Raw genomic sequence first — 16,437 nt, 5'->3', positions numbered from 1 at the left:
AACATATAGCTGTGAAAAAAAAAATGCTGGGGAAAAAAAATACAATTTTTTTTTTTTTTTTTTTTTTAAAGTCAATAAAGAAAAATATATTTTTGCCCATATGAGAGGTGAAGCACTGCCTCACCTGCCTCTAGTGACTGCACATCACTGCCCCCCACTTACATAAGTATTTATCCTCACATGCACACTTTGTTATATGATACCACAAGGTTTGGTGTAGGACACTGATAGGGGGGGTGGAGCAGGCTACACTTGGCAACACTAAAGTGTAAGTAATTTTGAAGATTTTTGGAAATTTTATTAAAATACCTATAAGCTTTTCCTTACACTTTTTTTTCCACACACTGTTTTACCTCAGTTGACCCTTTTATAATATGCACATAGCTCAAAATGTTTTATGGCACTTTAAACAACTTTCCAATGCACTTCTATTATCAATATTGCTTAGTTCTCTTATTTGTATCCTCTGATAAAGGGTAAATCCAGTGTGAGTTTTAGGAGTGTGCATGTGTGTTTAGCCATCTGGCAGCAGTGTTTGCAACTATGTATAATATTGCTATAAAGCATAGTTGCAAACACTGCTGCCATAGAATTCTAAAGACACATGCACATTCCTATCTCCTATCAGCCTACCTGGATTTACTCTTCAACAAAGGATACCAAGAGAACACAGTAACATTTGAGAATAGAGGTAAATTGTAAAATAAATCATAAACTTTTTATTTTTATTTTACTGTCCTTTTAAAGGACCATTGTACTGTAAAATGTTCTCATTTTAATGTGTTGCTACAAATATATATATATATATATATATATATATATATATATATATATATATATATATACACACTTTGAAGCCCTTTCCACTCAAATACCATAAAACAAAAAGATAATTTTTTTATTTAATTCTAATATTTAATACGTGGTTTACTGTGTATTTACTATGAAAATCTTACATTCCAATGTTCTTCACATAGGAGAAAATGTTCTTTGTTTCTTTAACTATATATTCCTATATATACACACACACACATATATATATATATATATATATATATATATATATATATATATCTGTATATACCTATACCTGCATATATTTATTTAGGTATAGATATATATTTTACAAAAAAATCATATATATATATAAAGAAAATGTTCTAAAAAAACAACTGCACAAAGCAGGTTTTAGGGGTTAAAAGTGATGCGTGTGGAGAGTTAGAAAAAAACATGCCTTTACATTGCGGTCTATTAGGAACTGTGTGTTCCCTGTAAATATATATGCTTATATACATATATATTTATGTGTTAATATGTGTATATACACATATTAACACATAAATATATTTGTATATAATCATATACATATATATTTAACATTGGTTTCTCATTGTTGTGCGACTTATTCCCTTCGCTGCACTAGGTTCTCATGCCATGTCTCTTGGCATGAGAATGAGGCTCCCATTGGAGCCTAGAGAAGCATTCTGTCGTAAATGTCACACTTTCATACAATGCAAACACGAGGTCCTGTTCTCAAATTTGCGTGCACTGGTATTACTAAGTAGAGCACAAATATTGCTTTTGCAACAGCGATATTTTGCGCTCCACTTGTAATCTAGCCCTTTGGAGAGAAGAAGTTAGCACAGTCACAATATTTGAAGTCCTGAAGTTAGCGGCTGTTGGCTTATGTGCAAACCATTAACTTTGAACTTCAAATATGTGCTCTAATTAGGGATGGGCGAATGTGTAAATTTTCGAATTTCGAATGTAGAACGAATGTTATTACCGAAATTCGAATGCTAAATCCGAATGTCGATAAGAACGAATATTCTTAAAAATTCAAAAATCGAATGTTATTTACAGTTTTCGAGTGTCACTTTCGAATTCGAATGTTTATAATTATATCGAATGTCCACATTCGAAATTTCGAATTTAACATTCTATTTAACAAATACTATTCATAAGTTCAATAGTTCATGTGGTAGGGCAGGAATCTAGTAAATTAATACATAATAGATACAAATATATCATTTCGAATGTTTCCATATAGAATATTGCATAATTCGAATATTACATTTAAAGAAAGCATTAGAAATACTATTACAAACATATAAATTCAAATTTTTCGAATTCGAATATAAATTCGAATTTTTCGAATTCGAATATTGCATAATTCGAATATTACATTTAAAGAAAAAGCATTAGAAATACTATTACAATCTAAATTCGAATTTTTCAAATTCGAATACACGTATTGCATAATTCGAATATTACATTTAAAGAAAAAGCATTAGAAATACTATTACAATCTAAATTCGAATTTTTCGAATTTGAATATTGCATAATTCGAATATTACATTTAAAGAACGCATAAGAAATACTATTACAAACATATAAATTCGAATTTTTTTAATTCGAATATTGCATAATTCAAATATTACATTTAAAGAAAAAGCATTAGAAATACTATTACAATCTAAATTCAAATTTTTCGAATTCGAATATTGCATAATTCGAATATTACATTTAAAGAAAAAGCATAAGAAATACTATTACAATCTAAATTTGAATTTTTTGAATTCGAATACACGTATTGCATAATTTGAAGATTACATTTAAAGAAAAAGCATTAGAAATACTATTACAATCTAAATTCGAATTTTTCGAATTTGAATATTGCATAATTCGAATATTACATTTAAAGAAAAAGCATTAGAAATACTATTACAATCTAAATTCGAATTTTTCAAATTCGAATACACGTATTGCATAATTCGAATATTACATTTAAAGAAAAAGCATTAGAAATACTATTACAATCTAAATTCGAATTTTTCAAATTCGAATATTGCATAATTCGAATATTATATTTAAAGAAAATGCATTGGAAATACTATTACAATCTAAATTCGAATTTTTTGAAAATAATATTTTCGAATGTAATCGTAAAATTCGAAACCGAACATTCGAAAATCGAATGTTAGAATGTTATGTAAACATTCGAAATTCGAACGAACGAATGTGTTCAAATTCGTGCCGTTTTTCGAATGTTGTGAAACATTCGCCCATCCCTAGCTCTTATCTGTGCACGCTAAAAGTTTACTTCCAGCTGTGTTTGTAAATGAGTGAAAGCACTAAATAGCGTGCCATTTGTAATCTGGATCTATGCATTTTGACCTCAACAATTTGAAATGCTTTTCTAACGGATGGTTTATAATAAAGCTATTCACTTCTGTCAGTACAAGGTATAGGTGGAGTTTATGCAGTGAGAACCCACTTAGAAACCAAACAGTAACCAGTTTACTAACGGGAAATGGTTTACATTTGCCTTTTGGATTCTGTCAGAACTGAGCATTCACCCGTGATCTATATAGTAGCACTTTTACAGCTCTGTAACTGCTATTAATAATTATTTTAATGTAGTTATGAAATATTGTAAAGCAGATCCATTAATCTTAAGCAGTCAATGGATTTTTAGGTGATAATTACTGGGTGGGGGAGATAGTCAAGGCGTGAAGACTCACTTCTGTGATTACACAATGTCAAAGTGTCCCAGGAAGTACCTTTTCTCCCCCATAAAAGCTTCAGGGACACACACATGCATAGACCATTAAGAATTATTTCAGTATAATACAATAATTACAGAGGTATAATTGAATGGAGAAAACATTGATCTGTAGAATGGAGAAAATTGATCTTTTCATTGCATTGAATATGGGAGTATTAATCTACACTATAACTTTAGATGTGGTTGTGTGGAGCTAAATATATGTATCTTACTAACATTATGTTAATATGGTTCAGCACCATGTACTGCAGCTCCAGCAGCGATTTCTCTCAGCCAATCAATAGCTATCATACTGATCTGCATTTTTACAGAGCTGCAGCATGGATTACCTCCATTCACTTTTATATGGTAAATGGGATTAAGAGACACTCTGAATAAAGAGAAGGGGAAGATTTTCCAATGACACCCTTACCTGGCCTTTAGAAATTGTACTCTGGCATTAGGCACCTTGGAATGACACTTCTGTTGTAACAAAATACTTGTTATAGTAATTAGCACAGTTAATTATTACAAAATTGTTAATGATGATTTAAAACCAGAACATATATCCAAATGGGTTCCTTCAAACCTGGGCAAAGCATTAGGTGAATATAATAAATGTACAGAGATCACACACACACACTTAAATTTTGTGGTAAATGTGATATAATATACAAAAAAATGTTAGTTGGTTGCAGCAAAAAGCATCATCTCCTGCCAAATTCACTGTTTTCTGTGGCTATTGTACTCTGTCTAAGTCTCTCTTTTGGTATTTGTCTGTCGTCTTTGAAATAAGTTATGTATATACTTTTGTTGATATCTTGGGGCCGAATTATTATTGTGCGAGCGGACATGATCCGAAATTGCGGATCATGTCCGCTGCACATCGATACGATAAATGCCGACACCATACGCTCTTGGCATTTATCATTGCACCAGCAGTTGTGAATTGCTGGTGCAATACCACCCCCTGCAGATTTGCGGCTGCGGGTGTCAATCAACCCATCAACCCAATCAACCTAATCATATTCGATAGGGTTGATTTCTGTCCGCCGCCTCAGAGCAGGTGGACAGGTTATAGAGCAGCGGTCTTTAGACCGCTGCTTCATAACTTGTGTTTCCAGCAAGCCTGAAGGCTTGCCAGAAACACGGGGCATCAAGCTCCGTACGGAGCTTGATAAATATGCCCCCTTGTCTTTTAGTTATGTGATGTTCAAACCTTGTCAATACTTGTGATAATTCCTAAATTTATAAATTCACTAATGGTATAACCTCAGCCTCCTCTAAATTCTATTGTCTGTTTATTTTAACTTATCTAACCCTGAATCAAACTTTCCCAAATCTGTCCTATAAATGTAACACTTCTATGGGTTAGCATTGCAGGTTTAGATAACAGTATTGTAACATTATCTGTTCACATCTCTTAAGTAAACATTTATAAGTGAGGCACTAAGAATTGGGAAAAATAATTATACAATAATTGAACAAGGATTGGACAAGGGACAAGGCAAGTTCTGTTGTAATTCTGTGTTTTATCCACTGTTTGCCTATTTTGTAAAAATGCTCAATATCTTCAAATTCCTTTTTGCTACCTTTTGTCTCTATAACAAATTACTTTATTCAATTACTCCTTCCCCCTCACCGGCTGCACTGTCCATTTGCCCATCTCTCTTAACCTCACCTTACTTTTGTATTCATGAACTTCACACATTTCAAAAGACTCTCTCTCCCCCCCCTCGCACCTCATCATTACTGCAAATATGCATCTCCTCTCATGTCACTCTCCCTCTTGCTCATACTAGCTGCTGGTGACATCTCCCCTAATCCTAATCTCCCACAACGTCCTATCCTTGCACATACAAGTGTGCTTTCAATAGACCTCAAAAACAAAACTCTGATAACCTTAATCTCATTCTTCTTGCATCTATAGCCACCACCGCCTTCACTTGTGCACCCTGGAACTCTCTCTCTGTTTGCAACAAGCTCACTTCTATCCATGACCTCTTTATCTCCCATTCTTTCAACCTTCTGGCTCTCACAGTAACCTGAATTTCTCCTTCAGACACAGCTTCCACTGCTGCACTGTCACATGGGGGTCTCCACTTCAGCCACACTCCTAGGTCTAATAATAGACAAGGAGGTGGTGTAGGTATTTTACTTTCCTCTTGTTGTGTTGCACCTTTCAACAAATACAGCCCTTCTCTTCCATCACATTTTCTTCATTTGAAGCACACATGATTAGCTTATTCTCTCCCCTCTCTATACACGTTTGCAGTCATATACTGCCCCCTGGGTCCTCAAATCAATTTCTAGATCACTTTGCTGCCTTGCTACCATATTTCCTTTCCTCAGATACCCCAACCCTCATTCTTGGTAACTTTAACTTCCCTGTTGACAATCCCATGGCCTCATCTGCAAAACAACTTCTGCAACTTACTTCCTCTGCAACTTACTTCCTCTTTCAGCCTGTCACAATGGACTGGCTCTCCTACTCACAAAGATGGTCACTCACTTGATCTGATTTTCAGCTATCGATGCACTCATCTCAAATTTCACACACTCCCCTTTTCCTCTTTCTGACCATCATCTCCTCACTTGTAGCATCACATCCTTCCCTACAACTCTCTCTCCTTCTACCCTCACACCAAACTTTACAGAAGCATTAAGTCATTAGATCAGCAACAGCTCACTAGCTCTCTCGAAACCTCTCCTCTCTTCCATCCACTCCTTTTCCTGCCCTGACCAATCTATCTGCCACTATAACTCCACCCTTACATCAGTCCTTGACAATCTGGCCCCACCTACCATAGCTTGGAAATCACAGACTCATTCTCAGCCCTGGCATACTCCTCTGACAAGGTACCTACACAGATGTTCCCTTACTGCTGAGCGACACTGGAGAAAATCTCTGAGTTCAGCTGACTTTCCTCACTATAAGTTCATCTTGAATTCTTACTATTCTGCCCTTAATCTTTATAAGCAACATTACTTCTTTACTCTTATCTCTACTCTTTCTTCAAACCCAAAACATCTATTTTCCATGTTCAATACTCTTCTCCGCCCACCCCCATCTTCTACTACAACTTCTCTCTCAACTAAAGATTTTGCCAGTCACTTCAATAACAAAATCGACTCCATCAGAAATTAAATCAGTTCTCAATATACTACCAGTCTCCCACCCACTCAAAAGCTCTCAATCATCCAAAACCCACATAGCCATAAATTTAGCTCTTTTGCCCCTGTTACTGAGGAATAAGTTTCTGCCCTTATACTGTCCTCTCACCTCACTACCTGTCCCCTCAACCCCATTCCCTCACAGCTACTTCCCTTCCTCTCTTCTACCCTTACCCCTATGCTCCCACACATCTTCAACCTCTATCTCAGCACTGGTATTTTTCCCTAATCTCTAAAACACGCACTGGTCACAGCTATCCTCAAAAAAATGTCTCTCGATCCAACCTCCCCATCCAACTATCACCCTATTTCTCTACTCCCTCTTGCCTCAAAGCTTCTTGAAAAGCTAGTATATGCATGTCTATCCCATTTCCTTACATTAAACTCCCTCCTTGATCCACTGCAATCTGGTTTTGCCCCATCACTCCACAGAGACAGGAATTGTTAAGGTTACCAACTACCTACTTACAACAAAATCCAAAGACACTTATCTCTGATTATCCTCTTTGCTCTGTCTGCAGCCTTTGATACTGTTGACCACCTTCTTTTGCTCCAAACCCTCCAGTCCTTCAGCATTTGCGACATAGCTCTCTCATGGTTCTCTAACTATCTGTCTAACCGTACCTTTAGCTTAGCCTTCTCTGGGGCATCCTCTGCCCTGTTACCACTCTCTGTTGGGGTACCGCAAGGCTCTGTCCTTGGTCCTCTTCTCTTCTCAATCTACACGTCATCATTAGGTTCCTTAATAAAGTCCCACAGGTTTCAATATCATTTGTATGCTGATGACACCAATCTACCTCTCTGCACCTGACCTACTGTATCTGATTACTTGCTAATCCGTGTCACTAACTGTCTTTCTCATATGTCATCTTAGATCTCCTCTCCCTACCTTAAAGGGACAGTCAAGTCCCAAAAAAACTTTCATTTTTCAAATAGGGCATGTAATTTTAAACAACTTTCCAATGTACTTTTATCAACAATTTTGCTTTGTTCTCTTGGTATTCTAATTGAAAACAAACCTAGGAAGGCACATATGATAATTTATAAGCCCTTGAAGGCCGCCTCTATTTTATTTACTTTTCACAGCAGGGGAGAGCTAGCTCTTGTAGGCCATATAGATAGCATTGTGATCATGCCCGTGGCTAGTGACAGACACTGCACTAATTGGCTAAAATGCAAGTCAACAGATAATAACTAAAAGTCATGTTATTAGGGGCGGTCAGAAGATGCTTAGATACAAGTTAGTCACAGAAGTAAAAAGTGTATTAATATAACAGTGTTGGTTTTGCAAAACTGGGGAATGGGTAATAAAGGGATTATCTAACTTTTTAAACAACAAAAATTCTGGTGTTGACTGTCCCTTTAAGCTAAATCTCTCCAAAACTGAGATCCTTATTTTCCCCCTTTCTTCCAAATCTCCCTCCCCCATTTCTCTATAACTGTCGATAACTCCATCATTACCCCTACCCCACATGCCCAATGTCTTGGGGTCACACTTGATTCAGATCTTTCTTTCAATCCTCACATTCAGACCTTGGCTAAAAGCTTGCCGCTTCCACCTAAAAACATCTCTAAAATTAGACATTTTCTTACACAAGACACAACTAAGATTTTAATCCACTCTTTTATCCTTTCCTGCCTCGACTACTGCAACTCTGTCCTCTCTGGTCTCCCCTGCTGCCCCATAGCTCCTTTACAATCCATAATGAATGCCTCTGCCAGGCTCATCTTTCTTATACGCTCATCTTTCTTCATCTGCTGCACCTCTCTGCTAATCCCTTCACTGGCTTCCTCTTGCTTCCAGGATTAAACACAACATTCTTACTCTGACACACAAAGCCCTCCACTGCACTGCTCCCCCTACATCTCAGACCTTGTCTCCAGATACTCTCCCGCCTTTCCCCTTCGCTCTGCTCACGATCTCCTACTCTCCTCCTCTCTTGTTACCTCTTCACATTCCCATTTACAGGACTTCTCCAGACTGGATCCCATCTTGTGGAACTCCCTGCCTTGCTCCACAAGACTGTACCCTAGTTTTGAAAGCTTCAAGAGCTCCCTAAAGACTCTACTATTCAAGGATGCTTACAACCTACACTAACCTTTCCTAACTCCATTGCTTTCCCCTTGAACCCCTTAGCATGTACGCCTATGAGCCCAGCAGTTTGTAGATCACCTTCATAAGAGCCAACTACAACAGTGCAACTTTCGGCAGGGCCCTTTACCCATTTGATACCCATAAATGTTATCTTGTATACCACCTATGTTTATAGTGCTGCGGAATCTGTTGGCGCTCTACAAATACCTGATGATAATAATAATAATTTTCAATCCTCTTATAAATATTGTTTATATTTTGAGGAAATATCACATTTTTAAAATAAAGCCTGTGAAGTTGGAAAATCTAAAGAGTGCTTGCCTTGTTTGGGCTATTCACTTTGGGCTAGATTACAATAGAGGCGCAAAGGGTTTTGCGCTAGCGCAGTGTTTTTGTGAGCCATTTTCATTTCAATTCTTTCCGTGATCTCAGAGCTCTGGTTAACTGTTTTCCAAAACTAAAAAGTTGCACAAAACACTTTAAAAATACATGACAAGTATAGTTACACTCATAATAGCAATGTAAAATAAAAATTATTTCAAATAAATATGGCACAAAAAAGTTATAAGGGCTCAAAGATTGGAGATCTCGGGTGTTAGAAAAAAAAGGTAGACAAAGTACTTTAACATTGAGACACATACATATAGAATGCTAAATATTTTTTATATATATATATATATATATATATATATATGTTTATATATGTGTACATATACTGTATATTAATGTATTTATATATGTATATATGTATTTAGAGTCATATATACACATATAAATACATTAATATATATGTACACATATATAGACATATATATAAGTGCATTAGAGCAATTTGCCACTAAGCAGATAAAAACATGATAAAACATTTATATGCAATATTCATATTTAATAAAGATTTTAACTATGTCTTTACTGTAAATAATTCATATTTACTAATACTATGTTGTTTACGCAATGGATGTTTTTTTTTTGTTTTTCAACAATTTTATTTCCATGGACTTCTTTGGGGAATATGAAAAGGTGATAGAGTTTGCGTGATCTCGGGTGTTAGTTTTCCCCCCACCTTTTTCTCTCCATTAATCTCAATGGGGGAATACATGCACGCGTATGCAGAAAATTAAGTTAGTTTTTTGTGCTATTCTGGTTAACGCAAGCGCAAAATAATTTTTTTTAAACTTGTAATACAAATGCAACCCGAAAAGAGTGGAGTTTATGCCAAAAAAGAAAACAATACTGCGAAACTTGCAATCTAGCCCTTTGTATTGCTGGTGTTCTATCATTTTTTGCTACCCTTTAGATTTAGCTACTGGGATACTGTGCAGCACTTTCCACAGATGAGCCTAAAACATCTGTGGAATGCGCTGACATAGTTTGCTCATGTGCATTATCATAGGTAGCAAAATCTAACAGAGAGGATGTCCTAGCATTTTTTGCTACCCAATAGAATTCTATCAGCCAATCGGAAATTAAGGTAGAAAAAATCCTATTGGCTGATGCAATCAGCCAATAGGATTGAACTTCAATCCTATTGGCTGATCCAATCAGCCAATAGGATTGAGCTGGCATTCTATTAGCTGTTCCAATCAGCCAATAGAATGCCAGCTCAATCCTATTGGCTGATTGCATCCTCTTCCAACAAAGTCTTCTTACTAAACAACGGTTCCTTTAAGCGACGTCTTCCAAGATGGTGTCCCTTCAATAGAATAGAATAGAATTCTATCAGCCAATCGCAATTAAGATAGAAAAAATCCTATTGGCTGATGCAATCAGCCAATAGGATTGAGCTTGCATTCTATTGGCTGATTGGAACAGCCAATAGAATGTCAGCTCAATCCTATTGGCTGATTGGATCAGCCAATAGGATTGAAGTTCAATCCTATTGGCTGATTGCATCAGCCAATAGGATTTTTTCTACCTTAATTCCGATTGGCTGATAGAATTCTATCAGCCAGTCGGAATTGAAGGGATGCCATCATGGATGACGTCACTTAAAGGAACCGTCATTTAGTAAGAAGACTTAGTTGGAAAAGGATGCTCTGCGTCGGATGTCTTGAAGATGGACCCGCTCCGCGCCGGATGGATGAAGATAGAGGATGCCGTCTGGATGAAGACTTCTACCCGTCTCGAGGACCACTTCGCCCGGCTTGGATGAAGACTTCTCATGGCTTCGTTGAGGACTTCAGCCCGGTTGGATGAAGACTTCTCCCAGTAAGGTGATCTTCAAGGGGTTAGTGTTAGGTTTTTTTAAGGGGGTATTGGGTGGGTTTTAGAGTAGGGTTGGTTGTGTGGGTGGTGGGTTTTAATGTTGGGGGGGATTCGTAATTTTTTTTACAGGTAAAAGAGCTGATTACTTTGGGGCAATGCCCCGCAAAAGGCCCTTTTAAGGGCTATTTGTAATTTAGTGTAGGGTAGGGCATTTTTTATTTTGGGGGGGGGCTTTTTTATTTTGTTAGGGGGATTAGATTAGGTGTAATTAGTTTAAAAATCTTGTAATTGTTTATTATTTTCTGTAATTTAGTGGGGGGGGTTGTACTTTAGATAATTTTATTTAATTGTATTTAATTTAGGTAATTAATTTAATTATAGTGTAGTGTTAGGTGTAATTGTAACTTAGGTTAGGTTTTATTTTACAGGTACTTTTTTATTTATTTTATCTAGGTAGTTATTAAATAGTTAATAACTATTTAATAACTATTCTACCTAGTTAAAATAAATACAAACTTGCCTGTAAAATAAAATAAACCCTAAGCTAGATACAATGTAACTATTAGTTATATTGTAGCTATCTTAGGGTTTACTTTATAGGTAAGTATTTAGTTTTATATAGGAATTATTTAGTTAATTATAGTAATTTTATTTAGATTTATTTAAATTATATTTAAATTAGGGGGTGTTAGGGTTAGGGTTAGACTTAGGTTTAGGGGTTAATAAATTTAGAATAGTGGCGGCGACGTTGGGGGCAGCAGATTAGGTGTTAATAAATGTAGATAGGTGGCGGCGATGTTAGGGACGGCAGATTAGGGGTTAATAATCTTTAACTAATGTTTGCGATGCGGGAGTGCGGTGGTTTAGGGGTTAATATGTTTATTATAGTGGCGGCGACGTTGGGGGAGGCAGATTAGGGGTTAAGAAGTGTAGGTAGGTTGTGGCGACATTAGGGAAGGCAGATTAGGGGTTAATAAATATAATGTAGGTGTCAGCGATGTTGGGGGAAGCAGATTAGGGGTTCATAAGTATAATGTAGGTGGCGGTAGTGTCCGAGCGGCAGATTAGGGGTTAATAATATAATAAAGGTTGCGGCAATGTTGGGGGCGCAGATTAGGGGTTAATAAGTGTAAGATTAGGGGTGTTTAGACTCAGGGTTCATGTTAGGGTGTTAGGTGTAGACATAAATTTTATTTCCCCATAGGAATCAATGGGGCTACGTTAAGGAGCTTCACGCTGCTTTTTTGCAGGTGTAAGACTTTTTTTCAGCCATCTCTCCCCGTTGATTCCTATGGGGAAATCATGCACAAGCACGTTACACCAGCTCACCGCTAACAGCGTTGGTATTGGAGTTCGGTAATGAGCAAAATTTTGCTCAAAGCTCACTTCTTGTCTGGTTTGTAAAAACTCGTAATACCAGCGCTGCCTGTAAGTCAGCGGTGAGCATAAACTGCTCGTTAGCACCGCATAGCCTCTAACGCAAAACTCGTAATCTAGGTGTATGTAAGCGCATTCCATAGATGTTTTAGGATCATCTGTAGAATGTGCTGATGTAGTTTGCGCATGCGCATGTGCAGTACCCCAATCCCAGTAGCAGAGATGAGAGTGGTACGGTGCTGTTATATGCACTAAAGTAATATGTATGGAATAATATGAAGAGCCATACTCCATACCACACACCCCTCTAACAATACAGTAGATAGATAGATAGATAGATAGATAGATAGATAGATAGATAGATAGATAGATAGATAGATAGATAGATAGTAAGATAGATAGTAAGATAGATAGATAGAGTTTAAAATCATAAAAGTCACACTCTAATCAATCAGGATAGAAACACCCATTATATAGACAGGAGTGATAATCTTAAATCAGTACCATTAATAAATAATACCAGTCATCCCATATAAAAACTCATCACTCCCAGTCCCAACCCTTATGATAGTGGGAAGCAGACCTCAAGCTACAGCGTATATTTAGCCTGTGTGCTTTCTTTCTTAGGTCGTTTTGCAAAATAAGCTTGTTGACTTATTCAGCTCACATATTTTTTGGTAAAGTTTCATTCATAACATAGCCAACATTTCTATATTTATTTTGTATTCATTTTGATAAGAACCTTCATATAAATGGCCAATACATAGAAGCATAGATAGCAGGGCCAACTTCCATGCACCCTGTTTTATACTTTCACGTTCACTAGTTCTCCCTCTGTGCCCCTCTGTACTTTACATAAGCCTCTGTTTGGCCTCACGTTATGCTGTTTGTGACACGTTAATCCTTCTTGGTCTTCATTTGTACATTCCAAAGAAAACTCTACTTTTAAAAAAAGAAACAACTCCTTAAGCTACTTATAATTCCTCAAGTTATTCTTAATATATTTCACATTAAGAGTGTGCTTTGTTAGCCAATCTATTCATTTTTACTCTATTTGTATATATAAAAGGACATTGTTTGACTCTTTTTTTTTCTGGTGCTATTTGGCCCTATAGTATTGTATATAATAAATTTGCTTCAATATATTGATATAAAATTACCTTTTTAGGTTGAATATTAATCTTGAGTGTGGTAACCATCACATGCTCCCAGTGTCTCTGCAGATTAAATTATTTCATAGGGCTGTGTATTTAGTGTAAAAAGAGCACATGAGGTGTGACTAAAGATGTGTAATAGGGACCTAAATTATATGTGTAACATTAGCTAAATGCATAACCCTTTTATAGTAACTGAAGCTTAAAAAATAATTCTGCAAATGTAATAAAATATTTATTAAGGTTCTGTTAACATATCTTAAAGACATACTTTATGCTAAATCACTTGAAAGAGATGCAGTGTAACTGTACAAATCTGACAACAAAATATCACATGAACATCTCTATGTAAAAAAAGAAGATATTTTATCTCAAAATTACTTCAGCTCACCAGAGTAAGTGTTCTGTGAACAGTTATCCTTCAGCCAATGTCAGCTGCATGTTGAGAAAAAAAAAGCCAATCAGCATCAGCAGTGCTGAGGTCATATGTTGCTTCACTGTGATTTCACTGAAATCTTGCGCAATTTCATATTTAAAGTCCTTAAACTAAGGGAAATAACATTACTGTGCCTGCACATGCCAGATGCACACTCCCTTGCAGATCCCTTGAAGTAAAATATCAATACATAGAGATGTTCAGGTTATATTTCAAGTAAGCTTTTTAAAGCTATGCTGCATCACTTTTAAGTGGGTATCATGTGCCTTTAATTAGTTACTTGGATCTTGCAGTATTCGCCTGCTTCCTAACATAGGGCTAGATTACGAGTCACCTGCTAACTGTTACGCACGAGCGATAAGGGGTTTACTGTGTATGTACTGTAAATATTTCACATTACAATGTTCTTCACATAGAAGAAAATGTTCTATTTATTTTTAAAATAAATATTTTTATATATATATATATATATATATATATATATATATATGATGTTATTTTTGTAAAATATATATCTATACCTATATGTGAATTTATATAGGTATATACAGATATATATATAGGAATATCTATAAAAAATACATAGAACATTTTTCCCTATGTGGAGAACATTGGAATGTAAAATATTTACATTACATACACAGTAACACCGTTACTCTCACACTGCGCTAACTGACCACTGCTGCAGAGCCTAATAGTACCTATGGTGTATTTGGCTGTACTCTACACACTTGACTGATATATATAATGGTAATACAAAATAACGTATACAATAAACTTGGTCTAAGCAAGCTAAACAATAAGCACTTCTAGTTACCTAAATGTACTCTCTGTGCCGTTCCTTATATTAATATCAGTACTGTCTATTGAACTTTACACATACATTTCCGGCAGAAAGCTCTATTGTTTTGAACAGAGATTAACAATAAATAGTATCAATAATACCTATAGATAACACTGAAAAATAACGATCATAAACACACTATTGTACAACAATTACCAGTGATACCTGAGAATCTACAAACAAACGCAAGGACTCATAACATTAAAAAATGTTACCAATCTCACCTCGATGTCCCCAGGAGTATGGTAAAAACTATAAAGTGTTCTGGTGCCTGGATATGACTCCTCCTGACTCTGTATCTGAGAGCGGTGCTGCTTTACTGATCGTTGGACGCTGAAGAGCGCCCAAACAACTGGTAGCTGTGAACACAAGCTTTAATAATGTGTTTTTCTTGTGTTCACATACACAGTAAAACACATTATTAAATGTTAAAATTGATAAAAAAAAATTCTTGTTTTCAGGTATTTAAGTGGAAAGGGCTCCAAAGTATATATACATATGTATATATGTTTATACATGTGTATATATGTGTTTATATGTATATATGTATTTATATACATATATACACACATATCTATGCTATAATCTTGTTTGTAACGTGTTCGTCTCCGTCGGCAGTTGCGCACACACATCCTCAATGGAATGTTGGCAGCACGAGGCAGCCAACACAATATTGGCTGCGCGCGCAGCCAAAATAATTCACCTGGATGCAGCAAAGCAGCAAAGATTCTGAAAATGGTGGATTCTTTCACCACACTGCCATTTTCGGAATCCACCGGGATGCAGCAAAGGTAAATGGAGCATTACAAAAAAATAACGCCAAATAAGTATTTAAAAAAACTAACCGCCCGTAATAAGTATTAAAAAAACTAACTAACCGTCCACAATAAATAATAAAAAAAAAATAACCGCCCGCAGGAAGTATTAAAAAAATAAATAAATAAAAATAAAATAAAATTATTAACCCCTAAATCCATCAACCACAACAGCGCAAACTACCTAACAAATCTATTAACTCCTAATCCGCCAACTCCCCACAACGCATTAAACCTAATTTACCTATTAACTCCTAAAACGCCAACCCCCACAATGCAAAAAACGAATTTAATGACTAAGCCCCCTAACCTAACACCCCCTAAATTAACCCCTTAATTACATTAAAAAATACCATATTACAATTAAAATTAAAAAAATTACATTACATTAATCTAACATTACAAAAAATAATAAACAACTCTATCCAAAATAACTCCAAACTAATCTCTATAAAAATAAAAAGCCCCCCCCAAAATAAAAACACCCCCTAATCTAAGAATAAACTACCAATAGCCCTTAAAAGGGCTTTTTGTAGGGCATTGCCCTAAAGAAATCCCTAAAGAAATCAGCTCTTTTACATTAAAAATAAACAAAGTAAAAAACTAACTAACACTAAAGCCCCAAATAGGTACTCATGGTTTCAGAAGTCCGGTGTAGAAGGTCTTCTTCCAGGCGGGTCCATCATCTTCATCCACAGCGAAGGGGACACAGAGCAGAGGTCTGGAGCGGTCTTTCCATATGTGAAGGTCTACCCAAATGTGCGTGGAGTGAAGGCAGCGCGGAGCAGAG

This window comes from Bombina bombina, chromosome 1 (genome assembly GCF_027579735.1).
Source record: "Bombina bombina isolate aBomBom1 chromosome 1, aBomBom1.pri, whole genome shotgun sequence".
NCBI classification, from domain to species: Eukaryota; Metazoa; Chordata; class Amphibia; order Anura; family Bombinatoridae; genus Bombina; species Bombina bombina.
The sequence above is the reverse complement of the archived record's forward strand: the minus strand, read 5'-3'. Positions refer to the sequence as shown.